A 23,820-nucleotide genomic window follows, 5' to 3' on the forward strand; every position below is an offset into this window, starting at 1 on the left:
TTGTCCACAAAGAAAACTTCATTTCCCAGAGCTGGCCCTTATTTTCCTTCTTACTGCAATTGGACATTTTTCTCCTATTATGCATCTTCTCCCTTACACCACTGAAACAAACACAAATACTTATTTTTCCTTTAATTTCTTGGACTTTTTCTCAACTTCTCAATATAGACACCTCATCCTATACCACTTCTTACAGTGTTTCTCTCCAATATAGTTTTAGGTCTCTAATCTTTTTGTGCATCCTTTAAAGAATTTCATCCATCCCTAAAGTTTCACTGATAAATATTTGTTTTCTATCTTTTCCAGAATTTATCTGTATATATGTGATTTCTTCTCTACAGGCAACCTACTGGATTTAGTTTAAGATAAACTTTCTTTCAGTTCACATTTTTCTGGTGAATGATATTAAATAATTTTCATTTCCCTAGGAGATTTGAAATATCCAGTTTTTTTTTTTTTTTTTTTTTTTTTTTTTTTTTTTTTTTTTGAGACAGAGTCTTGTTCTGTAGCCCAGGCTGTAGGGCAGTGGTACAATCTTGGCTCACTTGCAACCTCCACCTCCTGAGTTCAAGAGATTCTCCTGCCTTAGCCTCCGGAGTAGCTGAGATTACAGGTGTGTGCCACCATGCTCTGCTAATTTTTGGGGTTTTTTTGTATTTTTAGTAGAGACAGGGTTTCTCCATCTTCAACAGGCTGGTCTCCAACCCCTGACCTCAGGTAATCCATCTGCCTCGGCCTCCCCAAGTTCTGGGATTACACGTGTGAGCCACTGTGCCTGGCCCCTCCAGATTCTTTAAAAGGAAATTCTGCAAAAATGACATGTTGAAGAAATTTAGGAGTGTGAACCTCCTAAGCTCAGTATGTCTAACTGGATCCATCATTGGTTTCTCATCTGAAACTATCATTTGGTAATTGTTACTATGTAAGAGTGGATAAACCAGTTGGTAGTTACAAAGGGAGACAGATGTCAGAGGATTAAGGAGAAGAACTAATGAGGTCATTCTGAAAATTATCCAGGAAATAGTACTGGATATCCTAAGGAGGGAGGAATTCAGAGCCATTGTTCTCCACATTTGCTATTGCCCTGGGTCATTCAAAGATGGCAAAACATTGCCATCAAACATTGCCTTCAATATGCACTGTCATTCTCCAGATGGCATAATTTAATGTTCACAGATATTTTAAAATCTCAGTAGCAAAAGTGCCCTTGTACACCACTGCACAATAAGAGATTTTTATATGTATATCCAACTCCAACCTTTCTTGGGAATCACTGATACAGAGTTCTAGGTGTCAAATCTAGCCAATGAGGTGAAGGCTGGAGCAGGAGAGGTTGCCTTCTCAAGGGTAGCTGCTCTTAGCTTTCAAGTATTGGTGTCTGGAAGGTTGGCAGTACCTATCTATGGGAATAAGGCAAATCAGAATGATGGGTACATTTAAGATAAAAACAACAAATTATTTCGGTTCAAATTTTATCCCTAAAATAAGTAAGGATCGATTTCTTTTCTGATTATGAAAATACGTGATGAAACCAAAGACAACCAATACTAAAAAAGAAGTAATTACATGTTATATTATAACCTCTTATTTTCATTTTAAGATATAATAAGGATGCATTTTATGTCAATAAATGTAAATCTATAATGGCTGTATAAAATTTCATTATATGGAGTTATCTTTAGTTTGTGTAGACAATTCCCCACTGCTGAATATGGAAGAGTTTTCAATGCTTTGGCTCTAAAATAATGATGAACCTTGATTATACCTCTCTATACATATTTTTAAAAATTCTAAACAGTGCTATTATGGGGTCAAAGGGCAGGCCATAGAAACTTTGTGTACTTCTTAACTTGCACTCAAAAATTTCTTCCAGTTTAAACTTCCACAAATAATGCATGAAAATTTCTATTCCAACATTCAGAAGTAATATGATTTTTTCAAATGCAAAAAGTTGAAGATGTCAGAAGTCAAGTGGAAATGAGCCAGTTGATTGAAAATGACTGTCTGCAGATCAATAAAGAGGCCAGAGCAGAAAGTAGAGGTTTGAGAGCTACTTCTTTGAGTATTCAAGAAGTCATCACAATTAATGTAATTTTCCAAATAAAAAAGTATGTGAAGGAAGATGACATTTCTAGGTTTCTATGTTAACACAGTGTCAACATTTAAAGGATGGTATGAAAGGGGGATCCACAGAACAAGAGCAGGATGATCAACCAAGCAGCAGGAACAGGATAAGGGGAAGTATAACAGAAAGCAAGGTAGATGGGATGATTTTTAAAGCAGAATTAGAATACCACATAATAATAGTAATTAGCACTTGAAACATTTTGTCTCCCAAAACCTCAAAGCACTTTGCAGCCTAATCATTTCTACCCTTGGTACAGAGATAGTAATTCAATAGGAAAAGTTAGAGAAAATGAATAAGATGGATGGCTCAAAAGTTTACTCGACCTTGGCAATTTCAGGAACTCAAAACCTCGGGTTAAGAAAGGAGATGTTGACTCTCAGCTAAATTACTGTATATATAATATTTACGCATTCTCAGTTTCAGATGATTTCTAGAGCCATAGTTCAGCAGCTGCAGCTTAAAAGCTGTGAATTTAAACATCTCAGTATAACAGCTGAGAAACTTGTTCTCAGAGAGAGAGAGAGAAAAAAATAATATCCCAGGAAACACAGAGAGCTTCCAAGCTTCCAAGTTTAGCTCACCAGTTCTGTCTTTGTTTTCCACATGGGTTTTGGCAAGATTAACCTGTAGAAAAACGGTCAAATTTCAAACATTTCAAGAAACTATATGAACCCTATTTTTTATTGCATTTTAAATTAACATACAGTAAATTTGACTTTCTTCGTGTGTATAGTTCTATGAATTTTAACACATGGAGATTTCTGTAATCACCACCACTATCAGGATAAAGAAGAGTCCCGCCACCCCAAAAACTCCCTCATACAATCCACTGTCACACAATCTCCTCACCCCTGAACTTGATGGCCAATAATCCGTTCTCATCTTCATAGTTTTGTCTTCTCCCAAATGTAATAGAAGTGGAGTCATGCAGTTTGTAACCTTTTGAGAATGACTTCTTTCACTCAGGACACTCCTTCGAGATTCATCTATGTTGCTGCTGCACGTATCAATATTTCATTTCTTTTTATTGTTGAGTAGAATTTCATAGTACAGTTGCACCATAGTTTGTTCATCCTTTCACCCCATGGAAGATGTTTGGGTTGGTCTCAGTTGGGGGCATTATGAGTATAACTTCTAAAAACATCTATGTACAAACTTTGGTATAAACATATAGTTTTATGTTTGTCTGGGTAAATACTTGAGAGTGGGATTTCTTAGATGATAAATATTGAATTTTATAAGAAATTGACAAATTGTTTTCCCAATGTGGCTCTACTATTCTGTGCTGTTTACTATTTTGCTTTAACAATGCAGGAGGGATCCAATGCTCTGCACATTTACCAGCACTTGGTATTGTCTATATTTAAGTGTCTGTATTATAAACCCTTAATTTTAAAGCATTCTAATGAGTGGTGGTATTCTATAGTGATTTTAAATTGCATTTTTGTAATGGCTAATGATGTTACATCTTATGGTTATTTACTATCCCTATATCCTATTTCATAAAGTGTTTGTACATGCTTTCTTCTCATTTTTCAATTGGGTTGTTTTTGTTTTCTAAAGCAGTGAGTTTTAAGTGATTTAATAATATTATACACACACATACGTATTCTGGATACAAGTTATTTGTCAGATATATACTTTGCAAATAATCCCTGTATATATAATATTTACGCATTCTCAGTTTCAGATGATTTCTAGAGCCATAGTTCAGCAGCTGCAGCTTCAAAGCTGTGAATTTAAACATCTCAGTATAACAGCTGAGAAACTTGTTCTCAGAGAAAGAGAGAGAAAAAAATAATATCCCAGGAAACAGAAATATCCCCCTAAGTTCATGGTTTGTCACTTTTAACTGTCTTTTTTTATCATCTCAATTTTCATGTTTTTTTTTAATTGTAAGAGCTGCTTATTCTCCATCTCTATTTTCTTTTCATGAGCATCTATGTGTTCAGATAAACTGGAGTATGATAAGTTGAATTTTAAGATACACCTACCACGGTGCCTCTGAACTCACCTCTTCTGTGAGGATTCATCTGCTGAAAGCTTTTCCTGGCAGCAATATATGTACCTCTTTCTGGTGCCTTTATCTCTTAATTCTGTTTCAATTGATTGTTTTATGTTATCTGTGTATCCCTAGCAGAGAAACTGAGGAGTCCTTGTACAGGGTAGTTATTTGTGTAGATAATTTAATATGTATTATTCATCTCATGCATTATTTTCCAAGGGAATACAGCAAGCCTGACAATCTTTGAGGATTGAGTTGCATTCTAATGACAAATAAGATTACCATAGAAGGAGGAACACTGGCAAATTATTGTTTAGCAAGGGGATCCTAACAGAGTGTTAGGAATTGCTGTGTTATCCATATAACTGATATGATTTAAAGATCAAAACAACAGAAGATAAGCTGAAACTACAGGCAGGAATTAACCATGGATAGAGATATAGCTCATGCACGCGGTTAGAGAGCATTAAACTTAAGATACTCAAAATCAGTGAAAATCTATCCAACTTTTGAAGATCCTTTATGATTAAGCAACAGCACCTGCTGTTCAGAAAAGAAATGAGTCCAGAAAAACACTTTCAGACATGAGACAGCTTGGAAAGTGTTTGTCTACTAAATGACAGGATGAAATTAAATTGAGAGCAAGCATAGTCTAACCTAGTTTTGACACAATTGATCTTAGGCTGAAGAACCACTAAGATTCTTGAATAAGAGCACTAAGAAATTAGGACAAGCATGATTCATACAAGCCCCAACGTTTGCAATGTCTCTTTCTGAGTTTTCTAATTAACCCCAGTGAAATTTCAAACACCATTTTTTCTATTGCCTTAAGTGGTAAGGAAAAAAATAAATGTCAGATAGGACTATGATGTGCTCGTTTTTACTTGGGGAATTACAGCTGCTGACCTGCTGTCATTAGATCACTTTGATGTGTGGAAGCATCAGTGGATTTCTGCTGATCTCTCTCTAGGCTTACCTTGGCTCCTTTGTGATAAATTAACATCAGCAAAAGTGTTCAGGGGACATCTTTGGGAACATGAACAGAGAAACTCTGATAGGCCAGAATAAGACAAAAAGCTCTGAGAGTGGCATAGATATGTTCGATTTTGGAAGTTTAAATCTTTAGTTTTCAAACAGTTAATTAAAATAGTGAAACTTTTTAACTACACATATGCATGGGTGCATGCATGTATGCACACACAAACACACAAACATACACATGTGTTCCATGGCTGATAATTAAATACAGGTTTCTTTGCCTCAATTTAAAATGCTCTGGGCACTTACAGTCTGATATGGTTCGGCTGTGCCCCACCCAAAGCACATATCGAATTGTAGCTCCCACAATTCCGTGTTGTTGGAGCCACCCAGTGGGAGATAACTGAATCATAGGGGTGGTTTCTCCATACTGTTCTCCTGGGAGTGAATAAGTCTCATGAGATCTGACGATTTCATAAGGAGAAACCTCTTTCGCTTGGGTGTCATTCTGTCTTGTCTGCTGCCATGTAAGACGTACCTTTCTGCTTCTGCCATGATTGTGAGGCCTCCCCAGCCATGTGGAACTGTGAGTCCCTTAAACCTCTTTTTCCTTTGAAATTAGCCAGTCTCAGGTATGCCTTTATCAGCAGTGTGAAAACAAACTAACAGAAAGTCTAACTGAATTTTCTTATTTAAAACATAAGAATTCTTGCCTTTCAAAAGAAGCTAGTTTACTACAAAGTAAAATAAACGTATCTGATAAAATGAATTGTCATTACAAATATAACTGAAAGAACATCCACTGCTATAAAAATGTAAGTACATATAAACATAAACATGCTTAAATAGTTATTTGGTAAAGATAACTCAAAATGGTCCCTGCAATTAATCTAGACAGTAATACCATAATCTGCATGTTGGTAATAGCGATTTTTAAAATTAACATGTTAGACCTATTAGAAAAAATATAGTTTCACAATGGGGCCAATAGGTTCATGTAAATAATAGACACTTTGTCATAATAAGCTTTAAGTCATAATAAATAAGTTAAAACTATATACTTTAGTTAAAACAAAAGCCTATATATGTAAATATAGTCTAACAAGTAACTGTGTGACCTATCAGTTACTTATAACCTTTAATGGACACACATGCTTTTTTAGATTAAAACATGTCCCTTTAAAGAGGAATTCACTCACTGATTCACACAAACTTGTGTTTCTTTTTTACATTATGAAATTATTCGAATTATCCCTGGCTCCAAAACCCTCTCTCCAAAACAAGCCTCGAGGGGAATTGCCTAGTTTCAAAGGTGTCAAGCATCCTGCAGGCATTCAAGGGATAAAGTCCTGTTCTCCAGGTGTGCAAGCCAGAATTGAGAATAAATTTGGGTCAACATGTATAACATAGCAGGTCCTGAGGAATTACCTCATCAGAGAAGGACAGCAGATGAGGCAGCCTCCTGACACAAGGTGGTGTCCTCCTGACACAGGAGTCTCTGATGTAGGTAGAAGTCATTTATAACACTGCTTATCATCACGATGATTCATTAGTGTGCGCTGTAAAGGACCCAGTACAACCAGTTAAATAACCAAAGAAACAAAAGCACAAGGAACTATTTTAATAAACAGAAAAGGACACAATTCTTTGTATCATGAACTGTTAGGTACATGGCCTCTGCCCACAAAAACATGCTCCTCTTCCTGGCTAACCCTGCTTATTTTCCAATAAAAGTATGAATTCTATGACCTTTTCTACGGTGTTACTCAGCCTCACCTCTGTTTTCCCCACGGCACCTGATCAGAGCTTTATCCATTCATTTATGTTCTATTTCATTTGCTTAACAAGATCTTCCCACCAGAGAGAGAGAAGTCTAATGTTGGAGACTTTGTCTTAACCATGTTAGTTCTCTCAGTGCTTAGCATGTGGCTGGCAGACTCTCAGCAAGTGAAGAAATGGGTGAATACCTGCATAGCGAATAAATATTCAAGAGCAGAGAAATGAGACCATAGTTCTGGTATTAACAAGTTGTGTAACTTTGGGAATCATATAACCGATCCAGGCCTTCAGATAAAAAGACGAGTAGTACTTGGGTAGGCAGTCAGGAAAGAGAATGCTCCAGATGGCAGAAAGGGAATTTGAAAACTGGGAGATTTAAGTGAGCAAAGTACATTCATGAAACAGGAAATTATTTGGTAATTTTAGGTGCTCCTCAAACTTTCTGCTTTTTACTTTTCATACAACTCTCAACATTCACACTACATGTCCTAGATGTGTGCGATTCAGTGGTCTAATCTGGACTTCCAGATAAAAGACCAGCAAGGCTGACTTCCAGCTCTTCCAAGATGGCCCGCAGGACAGTAGCCAACCATTCACCAGCTTGGCTCACACTGCAATGTGTGTGCGATGATTGGAAGATGTGATGAATTAATTACATCTTATTCCTTTTTTTAGATCTTCAATCAAGCTCTGATTGCCATGTGAGAGAGGAACGGGCATCACCTGAAGGAAAGAATGATGTCTCAGTACTTTCTAAGAGCAACAGAATGTTGGAAACTATCCATGGTGGGGGTGCAGTTGGCTAGTTACAATGCTTGACATCCCTTCGTCTAGTGGCCACGGGACTCCAAGGTATCTTTCCATAAAGAACGAAAGCCAAATTCACAATTTGCCTAAACTGCTATTCTCAGCTTTCAAGAGGAAGATGACTGTTAATACCCAAGAGTAGGAATAAGAAGCAAGGGTTCTATAGCTAACTCATGCCTTCTTCCCACAGCTCACTCTTACTCAGCCATATGGGCTCCCTTAGCTCCAACCCTTGAATCCCCACCTGGGCACCTTCACCTTGTTCTTTCTCCACCCTGGGCCACTCTCTCCTGCCTATTTATGAGGCAGGCTCAGTCTTATGCTTCAGAGCTCAGTCATCCACTTAAGGAGGTCTAAAAACTCTGTCCAAAGACAAAACCTCCATCCTAGCAAGATTGTCTGCCTTTGTTTACTTCATAGCATATATCCCGATCCATAATTATTTTTATATTTGTTTCTTATTTACTATTTTTATCCCTCACTAGCATGGATACATTTAAGCTACTTGATCATCTACTATATCCCCAGAGCCATGAAAATTTCATACATAGTAAGTACTCAGCAAATTACTTGCTAAATGAATGAAGTATATCCATATAGAGTAAAGTAAAATCCAAGACATTCCTCTAAATTTAATATTTGCAACTTTTTTTAAATGACAAGATTTTTATGTACGACCTGTGATCATTTTAGTATATTCATAACACATGCATGTATGCAGAAGATAGACTCATTCCACACAAAAATGCCATGGTACAAATACTACCTGTTGAGGCAGCCCAGCAGCTACTACATGATAAACAGGAGGCAAAAATAATATTGCATATCACCACAGCTACAGAGAAAACATAATATCACTTACATCATATTGATGTAAGCTGAAATCTGTCAATAACTGAGGCTAATCATTTATGAAAAGCAGCTGACAATATAGAAAGAAAAGCAAGCTTCTAAGTCACATATGAACTATTTTCACCATTCTTCTTATAAAGTTTTAAAAATATGAAAACCAGCATGATTGCCTGAAATGTGAAAGGAACACTGACCATTTTTATTGTGATTTTTAGTGGAAAATTTTTAGTTATATAAAAATGGTTAAAGAGAGAGTCTTTGTACTGTAATATATATTAAAAAAACTCTGCTGAACATTGTAATTCATATATACATACATATATCTACATCTGAGATATTTTATTAGGATGCATTCCTATAATAGGAATTACAGAACTAAAGAGGATGGACTTTTAATATATATCTTAACATAGCTCTCCAGAAATAAAAAGTTCTTGATCACTGATGGAGTTTGGATATTTGTCCTCATCCAAATCTCATGTTAAAATGTAATACCCCAATGCTGGAGGTGGGGATCACATTTCAACAGGAGATTTGGGAGGCATTAGAATCACGGAGGCAGATTCCTCATGAATGGCTTGGGCCATCCTCTTGGTGATAAGTGAGCTCTTCCTCTGGGTGTATGGCACCATACCCCCAACTCTCTTTTGTTCTGGCTCCGGTCATGTGACAAACCTGTTCCTTCTTCACCTTTCACCATGATTGTAAGCTTCTGAGGACTCCCCAGAAGCAGATGCCAGAACCATGGTTCCTGTAAAGCCTGAAGAACCATGAGCCAATTAAACCTCTTTTTTCTATAAATTATGCAATTACAGGTATTCCTTTATAGTAATGCAAGAATGGCCTAATATAATCAGTAACACTCATCACCAACATTCTCTTATTAATTTTCCTGGTTTATTCAATTCAACATCAAAACCAGTAAATTTTAGTTAAACTCATATTAAATATTTGTATTTTTTTCATTTTATGAGTTGTCTGTCCATATTTTTTTCCACTTTTATCTCAGTATGCTTATCTTCTTTTGCTGTTGTTTGACTGGAATATGTGTTATAAGTAATTTTTCCAGCTTCTCATTTGCATCTTAATTTTATGATGGTGTTAGATATGCCAAAGTTTTGCATCATGAAGTCTTATCTACTGACACTCCCTTTAGAATTTTTAAAAATTAACTTTATGCTTATGAACTTCTCTGCCATTTTGCAATCTGATATTTATGTATTTGTTTTCTAGATGACTAACATGTCTTTTTCACAGTCAAGTTCATAATACAGCTGAATTCGTATACTGACCTAACTTGAAAATTTTCTCTCAAACAGTGAGTTATCCAAGAAGCATTTATTGGAAAATGCTTTATTTCTTAATGGACTTACAATCTACCCTTTTGTATACTAAATCCTTTGAAGTGCTAGGTTCTGCTCCAAGTTTCTTATAGTCAGCCAAGAACAAAATGAAAGAGAAAGAAAGTGAACAAAAGTAGAGTTTTAAAATCTATGGCCTTTCAAGGTCAACATTTTTAAAGTAAAACAGCATCATTTTCTTTGAAATCTTATGGATTCCCACAATGTAAACCATGCTTCTATTTAATAATCGGTATTAAAGAATCTATTAGGAAATTTCAATGATTTTTGCTTCCCGTGGCCGAGCTCTCATTATGGACTGTTTTGCTGCTTCCTTTCTCTATGAAGAAAAATCATTCGCTGCTAGTGTTTTCTCAGTGTCACAATGTTCCAATAAGTGTTCGTTTTAGTGGTATGTGCTTCCTTGTCAACAAACATGAAATTTATCTTCTTAAATATCAAGAGTTCAGGTTATTGCAAAACCTAAGGCTTACAGTGTGCTATAGTCCAAAATCATGCTCCATAAACTACTGGAAAATTAATCAAATTATATTACATGAAGTTTTTATATACTCATATCTTTTGATTTGAGATATTCCAAATATTTGATAATCTCTTATAGACCTCATTTCAACTTTAATTTTTCTGTCTTGTGTGTTTGGTCCATTTATTTGACTTGCTTGGGATATTAATGAAATTCTCAAGAACGTTCATTTTCAGAAAATATAAATCCCTGAAAAGTTAGCAATTTAGAAATTATTTAGGAATATAATATAGTTTTGTGCTAGTTTCTAACATAATATTGCAATAATATTAACTGAAGACAAAATGTTGCTGCCTAGACTTCAATAAAACATATTAAAGGTAATTGCAGAACTTTTAAGAAAACCACCTAAAAACAGTAGCCATTAACATATTAAAAATGATATGAAAATTAAGAATAAATGCTAAGCTGACAAGTTAAAATATCATTTAGAAGCCAGATGCTTTGACTGGAGCCAGCTGTTGCCTCTCTTTTTGATTTAAACTTCCATTTTAATGGATGATTTAAATTCATCTTCCATTTAACTCATTCTGCTAAAATTCATATCCCCACTAAAAGAGACAGTTATAACCATAACTTTTAATGAGGTTCAGTTTTGCCCCTTTCTTTTTTCTCTGTTTTACATATTTTGTTTGTAAAGTGACTGTTAGAAACACTTATAGAAATTTACACATTTGAAATGCATAGTGCTATAATTACATGAGTGTAGGTTCTTTGCTGTGGTTTGAATGTCAGATCCTCCAAAATTCATGTTAAAACCAAATCAGCACAGTGATAGCATTGAAAGATAGGGCCCCTGAAAGGTGATTAGGTCATGAGGCTCCTTCCTCATAAATGGATAAGGCCCTTCTGAAAAGGGCTTTCAGGTCTCTGCCATGTGAGGACCCAGCCTTCCTCCCCTACAGAGGAGGCAGCCCTCCTCCAACAACCAAACACGCCTGCACTTGATCTTGGACTTCCTTGCATTTTGAATGGTAAGAAAATAAATTTCTGTTCCTTTTAATTACACAGTGTATGGTATTTTGCTAGAGCAGCACCAACAAACGAAGATATTTTTTAATAACTATTCAAATTAGAGATTCTGTGAATCACATAATTACCAGGAAAGGACTTGAGGAAGTATTCAAAAGGCCGTCTTTCAGAAAACAAACCAAAACAAACTCTCCAACAAAGCAACATCCCTAAATCTGTCTTCTGTTGAGGGTCTGCGATGCCTAACATGACACCATCCAGGATCATGTCTTCGGTTAAGGTCTCAGGAACAGTTCAATACTTCTAAGGGAGTGTCTTTGTCATTGAACACAGGTAAAATCAGTTCTACAAATTGTTTGAAAAGATAAGAGTTAACATTAATGGGCAATGGGGAGAGGGCGAGACAAAAAGATGTATTATGACTTGGGGAGAACCAGGGGACCAAATGTCCTGCAAAGAGGAAAATTATCTGCAAAATGGAGAGGGAGACTGAAGAGAGCAGAGAGAAACGGAACGTAAGGGGAAAATCCAGGGTAATGGTATAAAAATGTGGTCATTGGCCCAGTGGCATCAGCATCACTTGGAAATGTGTGTGAGATACATAGGTTCTGGGCCCTCCCCAGACCTATGAAATCAGAAATTCTGCCGTGGTGCCCAGACGAGTATTTTCACAAGCCCTTCAGATGACTCTGGAAAGCGCGATCTTTTTAGAGCCACAAACGTGTTTACTTACAAATTTTTGCCTCATCTTCCAATTAAAAACAATATTAAAATTGCTAAAATATGTTTATATTTATTTTTATGCATATTAACATTTTCCTCTAAGAAAAACTATTTGTAATTCAGTTGAAAAAAAGAAAAAAAAGAGAGTGGGAGATGGGGAAAAGAGGAGCAATAAGGACAAAAGTTAATATGAAATGCTAATGTTCTTTCTTGTTTTCTTCCACCTTTTATTAAGTTCAGGTGTACATATGCAGAATGTGCAGGTTTGTTACATAGGTATATGTGTGGCATGGTGGTTTGCTGCACAGATCGACATATTACTTAGGCATTAAGCCTAGAATGCTAATTTTATAATATACAAATAAGCCAGTATTTCCCACATTTTAGCTGAGGAATTTGTTAAAACATGCAGACCTCAGGCATTTCTCTCAGGGATCTGGGTTAAGCAGGTACAGCACTGATGCTGACTGTATTTCAGACAAAACACTAACAGTGGCTCTGAAGCAGGAGACCCCTGAACTACTCCATGACAACCACTGACCTGAAGCTTCTCCTCTGGATGGAAAGATAATTATTCTTTTGATTGTATGGTAAAGTACAGAGTATCCAGTGTGAAGTATTTTTTTCTTCTGACTCAAACACATCCACATACTAAGATTTCTACAGGTTGTTGGTGTATAATTATTTGCCTCATAGCTTTTAAGCAGCCAGGTCAGCCATTTTTAAAGGAGTGTTTCATACGTACTTTCTTAGCCCAATTTGGAAACTAACTTAAACATGTATTCCCCTTACACATGCCACTAGTTTTATAACTGAGATCTAACATTTGAGTAATATTTAGCTTCACTAATATAACTTTTTGTTTAGTGAATGGAATCAATTTTTCATGCCACTTATGGATCTGAAAGGAACTGAGATTCGTCGAACATTTGATTTCTACAGTAACAGAAGATTGTTTTTCACTTTGTCATTCCCGCAGGATTTTTACAGATTCATGCTAAAAATGATATAGTTGTCATCTTATATCGGAATGTGAAACTCAAAAGCCTTCAGGGACCATCCAGGCAATAAGAATGAGAAGCAAACTAGGAATACACAGAGACCCTGAGGACATAGTCCAGCCTCCAGGCAGTGGCACAGAGTGTGGCAGTGCACAGCATACAGTAAGTGGGGCCAAATTCTTCAAACTTCCAGCTGGGCATGGTGGCTCATGTCTGTAATCCCAGCACTTCGGGAGGCTGAGGCAGGCGGATCTCTTGAGGTCAGGAGTTCAAGACCAGCCTGGCCAAAAATGGTGAAATCTTGTCTCTACTAAAAATACAAAAATTAGCTGGGCATGGTTGCAGATGCCTGTAATCCCAGCTACTGGAGAGGCTGAGGCAGGAGAACTGCTTTAACTGGCAGGTGGAAGCTGCAGTGAGCCGAGATGGAGTCACTGCACTCCAGCCTGGGCAGCAGAGTGACACCTCATCTCAAACAACAATAACAACAAATTCTTCAAACTTTCCAGAGCAACAGTAATCTTAATTACTGCAGTAAAATTGTCTGATTTTTAAAGACCTTCCAGATCCAATAAAATATGATTGAAGACGGCAACTGACTTCTAATTCTTCTGTTTTCTACATCTGACCAACGTGTGCCATATATTCCAATCAAGCCATGTAATAAATGCATTTCTTTCTATTTGTACAATCTATATCCTTTATTTGGAAAACTTCTTTCCATTCTTCATGCTATCTTCTCTGTAAGTCTTTCATGGATCAGTAATCCTTGAATCATTTTCCTTTGAATCCTCATAGGTGTACCCACTAAGTATATTTTATAAAACATTTCCATATGCAAAGATTTAATCAGCATAATCCTACAACATAGAAAACATTACTTTTCTTATGTTATAGGTAAAGCCATTGGAGCTCAGGTTAAATTACCTTCCAACGAACCAAGTAAATGAAGGATCTACATGGAGTTCTAATCATATCATCTCATAGATCTTGTTTCTCATTGGACAACATATCTCAAGAATCACACCTCAGTTCAAACACTGATTCTTACCTGAAAACTTGAAAAAAATGGCTTAATTTCTCTAAGCTACAGTTTACTTCTCACCAACATGGGGATCCTATCTGTTCCACAAGATTGTTGTAAGAATTATAATAAATATTTATAAAGGGTCCAGCATAGCACTTTGAATATAGTTAATGGTCAATATAGCTTAGCTTTCATAAAAATAACTTAGAAATTACTTAATAGTACCCATTTTTATTATAATTGTGATCATTCATTCATTCATCCATTCATTCATTTTGCTCTCAAATATGTATTTAGTATGTATCTCACTCAATAAATTTTGTGAAACCCTTGGTATGTATACATTAGCAAACAACACACATGTGAACTTCTTTTTAATACATCACTGGAATTTGGGTACTAGGCTGTGGTAAGCTATCTTCTTAGACCATTTTCCATTGCTATAACAATGGAATATCACAGACTGGGCAATTTATAAAGAAAATAAGCTTATTCATCTTATGATTCTGGAGACTGGGAAGTCCAAAATCATGGCATCAGCCTCTGGTGAGGGTCATCCCATGACAGAAGGATGGAAGGGAGAAGCAAATGTGCAAGACAGAGCCAGAAGGAGAAGCATACTCACTTTTACAACAACCCATTCTCACAACAGCAAACCAACTCCCACGATAGTGAAACATGAATCCATTGAAGAGGGCTCTGCCCCTGTGAGTCCATCACCTCTTATTAGCCCCGCTTCCCAACACTGTTGCATTTGAGATTAGATTTCCAACACACGAATTTGGGGAACACATTCAAACACCTTCAGCATAGGGTTGACAAACAAAGAACGTTTGCTCAATTCAACTTAATTTTCTTAAACTTATTTTTCATCTATAAAACAGGGAGAAATAAGAGATGTTTTATGAGATGACTATTAAAAAACAATACATTAGTATTCTGAAATAGTATAAAATACACAAAATATTGTATATAGAGTTAATTGAATAACAGGGTTAACATTATTTGGATATTTACTGGCTTACAATGGCTCTCTGAAATGTTATAAATCATCTGACTTATATGTTTATACCTGTTATAACTTCGTGTCTAAATTGTAATTGATAAAGCTAAGACTCAAACTCAGTTCTATGACTCCAATTCACATATTCTTGGCTAGTATGAAGTACTGGTTTTACTATACATTACTGAGATGTATAAGCTTACGGTCTTATTTCTAAAGTTCCTAAAGATAATATAATTGTAATAGTTGATGAATAGCTCTAATTAATAATTTCTGAAAATATCATTAAAAAACAAAACAAGAGGAAAACAACAATAGATATCCATCAGCTTTTGTTAGCCCAGTGATCTTGTATATAAAGTTCTGTGATATACATATATATTTCTATCTGGAGTTCTAATCACATGATCTAAGATATATATATATATATATGTATATGTGTGTATATATGTATATATATGCATATATAAGTATGTGTATGTATATACATATATAAGTATGTATATGTATATACATATATATGTATGTATATGTATATATGTATGTGTATATGTATGTATATGTATGCAGATATATATATGTATGTATATATGTATGTACACACACACATTAGACAATTTATAAAGCATTATGATTCTGCAGGCAATTCCCAGCAGAATAACACAGCTAAGTCATTGCTTGTTATGATTCAAGGAATGCTCTTTATACCTTTGACGGTTGTGAATGGCATTCTCTAAGTATAGTAGGAATAGGATTTTACATGGAATGTTTGTCAAGCTCTAGTCCACTGAGAGGAAATGGAATTCCAGGTTCTTCAACCTCTGCTAAAGCTGAAATATCTAACATATAAAAAATAGTTTAATAAACTTGAATAAACTGCCTCAGCGTTTGATTTCAGCAGCTTTTAAATATACTTATACTACATAAACAACATTTACATTTCTAACTTCTCTATCATGACAAAAAGGTTGTATCACATATCCTAAAGTTGCATTCTTGACTTCCTAAAGTAAATATTTTATATGTATGTATACATGCTCACTGGAGGCAGAAAATACAGACCTTTTAGAAAAGGGAACAATTTGCTTTTGAAATGCTGGATTAATTGAAAACTCTGGTGTTAATTTCCACAGTGACTGCTGGTACTGGTGTTGCCTGAATTTTAAAATGTTTCATTAGGGGTAAAAATCATTTCATCTTCTCCTGCACTCTAAACATTTTATACAAACTAAAGTCATCCAATTTCCAAACTCCTGCCAACAAAGCAAGCATTAAAGTCTGGGATCTATATGTACGTGGTGATGTATACACTGGCCAAAAAAAGTTTTTGGATATTCCTAAACAAGAAACCTTTAAAAACATACAAACTTGAATATATAAACTTATTTAGAAAATAGTAGATTCTAAGAATCCATGAAAGACTATGGCACCCTTTTTAAAAAGACAATTCCAATAACATCTCATTAGGACATACCCCTGTTAAATTAAATTTACAGACTTCTAATGGATTTCTTAATTAGACTTGTTATTAACAAGAATATTAAATGAATTAAAAACAGCTCTGACAGCCTCTTGTAATAAACAAAAACTGAAAAGCAAAATTTATGCTCTTTACTTTTCCCTACTCAATCCAAAGCTTTTAATAACCTTACAAATGTACTGCAATTAATTATTCAACTGTCAAAAAATAAAAAGCTTGGATCGTTATATGTCTGTTTGAAAAGGCATTTTTGTTATTTCAAAGATGAGGCTGGTTACTGGAGCTGCTCTTCTAGTCTTGCTCTTGAAGAGGCTGTTCTAGCTAGGATTGTACACTGTCCTAAACACTATTGTTGTTTAAGGACATTAATTCAGTATGTCTCTATCTGCAGAAGTACCCCTTCTTTTCCTTCATTTGATATATAAAAGGAAGGGCATTTAATCAAAAGAGAAGAATCGTTGAGTTCATAACTCAGAACTCTTGAATGACCAATCTCTTTTGAGTTTAAAAAGAGACAGAGAAGGAGGGAGGAAGAAAGGGAGGGATGGAAAGACAGAGAGGGCACAAGATTTTCCCTGTGGACCACGCCAAAGACCTTATGATCTGATGCTGACTTTCAATGTATATAGCTTTATATATGCACTGTGCCCTTCAGTTTTATTTTTATTTTGGTGATATGTGTGTGTGTGTGCGTGCAGGTGTGTGCACATGCCTTTACTGGTAATGACATGATAGTCTTCTAATATAAACGGGGGACAACAGATATACAAAAGAAAAAAATACTGTTTCCTCAGAATAAAGAAGAGCAGCAGATTCTACTATACTCATAGACTGAACCTCTATTCCTCAATGATGATGGCTTTGTTTCAGTAAGATTTTAAGTATAGCTCCAAGAACTAAGGGTGGCCACCCTGCAGAGTTCTGTACACTTTGCCAAAAAGTCCAAAGGATTCCTTGATAACTATGAATAGAGAAGTTTCAGAAAACAAGCCCTGTTGAGCTGACCACACCCTCAAGGTCTCTATGGAGCCCTGGCTTGCTTCTCTCATTCTTATTGCCCAGATGGTCCCTGAAGTCTTCTGAGTTTCATATCCCAATGTAGGAAGTGAAAACCATGCAAATGCCTGTCAAAGGATGACTGGAAAACCAAAATGTAGTTTATCAATACAATGGAATATTATTCAGTCATAAAAAAGAATGAAGTACTAATACATGCTACCACTTGGATGAACTTGGGAAACATTATGCTAAGTGAAAGAAACAAGACACAATAAACCACCTATTATATGATTCCATTTATATGAAATATTCCAAATAGGCAAATCTATAGGACAGAAAGTAGATGAGTGGTTGCTTCAGACTGGTGGGGGAGGGGGCAATTACATTGTAGAAAGGTAGTAAAGGAAACAGTTTCTCTTTGTAATGAGAAAATGTTCAGAAACTGACTGTGGTGATAGTTTGACACATCTGTGAATATATTAAAACCCACTGAATTGTATACTTCAAATGTGTGAATTGTATGGTATGTCAGTTATAAGTCAATAATGTTGTTTTTAAAAAATTAGTTGAATCAGATATGATCCAAATGTACTTTTTCACTTAAAAGAACCAGATATCAATATCTCCACTCAATCAAGCATATTTGACATGTGATTAGTATAAAGTCTGAGCCCATAAGTTTCCACTAATAAACCATATTAATTAAATGTAAAATTAAAACAATACACTAGTAGTTCTATATGTATTGCTGTTGGAATATATGCTGATAATTCCATATGGCTACTCAGCAAGTAAAGTTGAATTCTTAGCTTCAAATTTTTCTTAGAATATCTCTTAACATATTGTAAGTTTAGTCAACTAAAAAGACACTATCATTTACCATTTTAAGTCATGTTTCCAAAACATTAGAAACCATGGCAAAAATAGTTTATATTTCTTGACATTTATATAAATGTTCTTTAGTCCATTTGTCACAACTTCTCACAATTTATAATAATCACTGTTCTATCACCTTGGCAAACATTATTGTCATGTTTCTTATATCTGTTTACTAAAGAGCCTTAATTCATTCAGATATATTAGTTGAAATCACTCTACTTGCATTCTGAACAAAAGCTACTTAACAGACTACCTGAATATTAACTTAAGAGCCAAATGATTATCTTTTGAAAAAGTGAATTTCACAGTATTTACATTTAAAAGGGCTATCACTAAAACTAAACTTAAATGTAAATTAAGGTATAAGGAAAAAATATAAATTAGGGTATGTTTAGCATGGAAACTTAAAACTAATGCTACATATAATATGTTATGATTTCATTTAGCCCACTTTATATAAAATTATAAAAATCATAAAACAAAACAAAACAAAATAAACACATGTCATGAATTCAATTGTAATTAACTTTAGATACTATTCAGACTCACTCACACAGAAAAGGATCCATGTCTGTCCCGTTCTTCTTATATAAAGGGGCAGTTATAATTCAGCCATAATAGGTATTTACTTATTAGATATCTTCCTAGAAAAAAATCTGCCATATATACACATATGCTCCTTGACTTATGGTAGAGTTGCATCCCAATAAACCCATCGAAAGTAAGAAGTATTCTGTCAATAAAGCATTCAATACTTTGATAAACTCATCGTGCAGTTGAAACAGTGTAAGTTGAACCGTACATTGAGAACGGTCTGCATATATAAATATATATGGTGAATTTTAGAGTTCTCAAACTAAAGAGCAATTCAGAGGTGCAGAGAAAACTAGAAAAGAAACGGTGGAAATATAGTGGCAATTTAGTGTTAAAGTATCTATGGTTAATAAAGTATTTTTATCATCAATTCTATATAACCAATTTTTTAAAAATCTAACTGTAGGGTAGGGGTGATGTTTACAGTCGGAACAACAATCTAAAAGTCAAAACATAATATATTTTGATACTCAAACATATCAGAATGCACTCTTCTGCTAGAATTAGATAATTGAAGTGTACAAACATAATAGCATGCCATATGCAGAGCAATCTAAATTATGAAATTCATTCTAAATAAGCGATCTCTTTCACTCACATCAAGAGGTGGGCTGACACATGCTTTTAGTTAAGTGGCCTCAAATACAGACACTCTCTGGGATACCCAAAGAAAATACCATTTTGACTTTGCAATATCATTGAGTTAGGAAAGCTTGGCATTTGTAATATTTTAATATGGCATATATTCCCAGTTCAGAGACTACTTTATTTCAAATGACTCAAACCATAATCGAAAATAGATGTGTTAACTATTAAAAATAAAGAAAAACTGCAATTTTGCCCAAATCTTTCACTAGAATAAACAAAATTATATCTCAGAGACAAAATAGAAGCATGAGCAATTTCTGAAGTCAGAATTCTGGTTCCTTCTAAACCATGTTTGCTGCTAAACTTAGACAAGTTTAGAACCTCACAGTCCATATCCTGATTTAACTGGTCAAAATGCCACCATGGGCACTCGGTCGCCATGACCCTTCAACAGGACCCTTGGTTCTATCGTCATCTCAGTGTAGCAGCTTTTTAAATTTCTTTTCAGATCCAGGGAGGAGCCTATTATTGACATCAACCAATGCATTGTGGCAGGACTTTTATCCCTGCCTTGAAGGAGGAAAAAAAGCGGGGAGCATTCAGCACATGACTAGAGAAACAGAAAACAGATTCATTCATAAAATATTTGGCACATCAGTTGTGTGTCAATCACCATGTGAGGAGCTGGAGCAAGAGGTGAATGGAACGGAGATCACTACCCTCTGCAGAACACAGGCTCATGACTGTGTGACAACACGGTCACAAACACAAACGTACAGTGGCACACTATGCTGAATTCCCTAAGGAACACGCACCGTTCGTTCTGTGTTAGGGGTTAAGTTGCCCCCTCAAAAGACATGCCGATGTCCTAACCCCTAGTATCTATAAAGGTGATCTTATTTGGCAATACGTGTCTGTAAGATGCAGTCAAGTTAAAATGCAGTTCCTAGGGTGGATCCTAATCCCATATAAATAGCATCCATATAAGACGAAGAAACATTGAGACAGACACACGCAGAGGGAGACGATGTGAAGAGACAAAGGGGAGTGCTGTGTGCTAACAGAGGCGGGGATTGCAGCAATGCACCCACAAGCCAAGGATAGCCTGCCATCTGGAAGCTGATAGGGGGGCAGGAAACAAATTCTCCTCTGGAGCCTTCAAAGGGAACGCAGACCCTCCAACACCATGATTGCAGAATTCCAGCCTCCAGAAGCAGGAAATAATACATTTCTGTTGTTTTCAGCCACCTGAATTCAGGTGTTTCATGATGGTAGCTCGAGGAAGCCAACAGACTACAGCAGAGCACACCAGAGATGCCTGTGTTTATCTCAGGAAGGAAGGACTAGGTCAGGCAAGAACTCCCTGAAGGACCGTTGGAGCCTGAGATCTGAAGGATGCATGGGGTCAGAGCAGATATGGAGCTGGAGGTCAAGTGCCATTTCCAGGCAGGAACCAGCATGGTCTGAAAAGCTGAGGAAGCAAGATGTATGATGCATCCTAATGGGAAGAGGTGGCTGTGAACGATGCTCGGAGAATGTGGGCAGTGTGGGGCGGAAACAGGCAAGAGAGGCAGCACGAGATGGTATGGACTGAAAAAGAAAGCCATTGGGTGGATTCCATCTCTGACTCTCTTTCTGTACCTCCTAACACCCTGGAATAGCATGAGTAAATGCTAACCTCCCTAATAACTAATATCCCTGCTAACTAGTTTGCCTCTGTACTGGCTTCTTCCTCATAGCAAATATCTTAAATGATGTTGCGTTTTTCCAGGCTTGTCTTTGTTAGATAAAAACAGGAGATTTCTTTATATTGGAGTGTTCAGAGCTCTGGGTCAAGCACTGGAGAACATTTTTCAGCTTTCCCCAGGGTCCTCCGCAGATCACCTGAAACCGCTGGGCCTTCATTCTTGCCGGCAGTCATAGCCAACAACCCGATAACACCTGCCAACACCCACTTGGCCTCTTGCACCCTGGGGCCACTGTGCCAACAAAGCCCATTGCGATTTATTCCATCCTGCTGCTCTGCAGACAGGCCTCATATAAAGAGGGAAAAGCTGCCACTTGAACTTAGTGCTCTTATAATAACACACACCTACTGCGTTTGTCCTCAAGGCAGGAGGAATCAATAGTAAGCACAAACACGCCCTGCTAAGGATTTCCAGGCTAGGCTTCCCCAGCACAGGTTTACCCAGAAAACCTCTCACATGTTTCCTCTTAATTGACCTCATGGGTGATGTGTCCAGAATATAATGGCCTGAGTTATTTCATTTTAAACTAGGATCAGCTCTCCTAAATACTGCATTCATTTGTAGATTCAAGTTCTACATTGGCCTTTTTATTTGCACTTCCAGGGGGCAAAAGAGCTCGAGCTAAAACCTGAACCACTGCTAATACAAATCAATATTTCTCTATAAGGCAAGTTTAATTATTTTGTGGTTTTTCTCTCTCTCTCCCTCTGTCTCAGCTAGCTTTCCATCTATGCTTAAATTTAAAAAGTAAACAAATTCCATTGATGTCGTATATTAGTAAAATTACCTTTTAGTAAAGAACACAAATATTGTGATATACGGCTCCGAAGCTGCGTGTGTGTATTGCATTATGCATCTAAGTAGCACTTCCTGCAGCACTCAGTATACTTGGAGTGCCTAATATAATAAATGCCATTTTATGGTATTGGAGGAAATACGGGAGAATAATTTACAGACAAACATTGGCAGGCCTAGTTTTCTAAACCCAACTCAAATATTATCTGTGTGACCATCATGGAGTCACCTGACTTCTCTTATCTTAGGCTGCTCATTTGCAAGTGGAGATAATACCTGTATCATAGTTTTGTTATGAAAATTAAATAACGTATTTGTAAATGTCTCTGTTCAATGCCTGACACTTCGAGAGTGTCCAATAAATGATGAGCATTGATAATCATCACAATATATAAACAAAGTACAAATAACATTCATTCTTTGACTTTAACCACATCAGAACAGTGTCTCATATGTATAATAACATGATTTCTAATATTTCTGTGATGGAGGGTGAAAAAGTTGTTTCGGTATTTTTCTGAAAGAAACGGTTCTATTGAAACCGAAATCCAGAAAAGTTGAATTTTATTATAAAGTCCCAGATTGTTTAACAATACTTACGAGAATAATGTTAAATTTCAATTACTTTGGAACTTAAGAGCCTATAATAAATATCATCTGTTGGTTACCAAATTTTTAAACAATTGTTGAATAAAAACATGCTTAATAATTATTGGATGTTTCTCATTGGCTGAGGACTATGTAAAGTACTTTTCATGGATTGGTTTAATTCATCCTCACTATAGCTCTATGAGGTGGCAACTGTCATTCTCCCCATTTTACAGAGGAGGTTACCGAGGCACAATTTGCCGTTACGATACACACCGCACATGGTGAAGCCATTTTAGAATACAGGCCTATGCTCCTGACTCACATACTCTGTCCCTGCATCTATAACCTCCTCAGCACTTGGGGCCACATTAGAGCAACTTCACCCAGGGCAACACAGCATTTAACAGAGTAGTAAAGACACACTTCTCTTAAGTTGAAATGTATTGATATAGTCAGTAATCTCTGATGAGATTATTGGTGGAACAAAACAGTGTTTAAAAAAATTAAAGAGAAGGTTTGTGACTGCAAGACCAGCAGTAGTAGCCCAAGTAATTAAGGAATAGTGAAAACTCTATTAGGGAAAAATAAATAGGAGATGATCCATACTTGTCTAGAAAGCCCTTCCCTATTTTTTTTAATTTTGGGTTCTGGGGTACATGTGCAGGTTTGTTATATGGGTGAACTCGTGTCACAGGGGTTTATTGTACAGATTATTACCCAGGTATGAAGCCCAGTATCCAATTGTTATTTTTTCTGCTCCTCTCCCTCCTCCCACCCTCCATCCTCGAGTAGCCCCCAGTGTCTGTTGTTTCCTTGTGTTCATGAGTTCTCATCATTTAGCTCTCACTTATAAGTGAGAATATGTGGTATTTGGTTTTGTCTTCCTGTGTCAGTTTGCTAAGGACAATCCACACTCCCACAAAAGGCAGAATCTCATGCTTTTTTATGGCTGCACAGTATTCCATGGTGTACATGCACCACATTCTC

General features: G+C 36.2%; 1 protein-coding gene across 2 annotated transcripts in view; it reads right to left on the minus strand.

Annotated features, from left to right (window-relative positions):
- The window catches only part of NALF1 (NALCN channel auxiliary factor 1), a 706,925-nt gene that overhangs the window by 357,007 nt on the left and 326,098 nt on the right, over window positions 1-23,820 (minus strand). The gene's annotated exons all lie outside the window — the stretch shown is intronic.

This window comes from Macaca fascicularis, chromosome 17 (genome assembly GCF_037993035.2).
Source record: "Macaca fascicularis isolate 582-1 chromosome 17, T2T-MFA8v1.1".
In the NCBI taxonomy this organism is placed as follows: domain Eukaryota; kingdom Metazoa; phylum Chordata; class Mammalia; order Primates; family Cercopithecidae; genus Macaca; species Macaca fascicularis.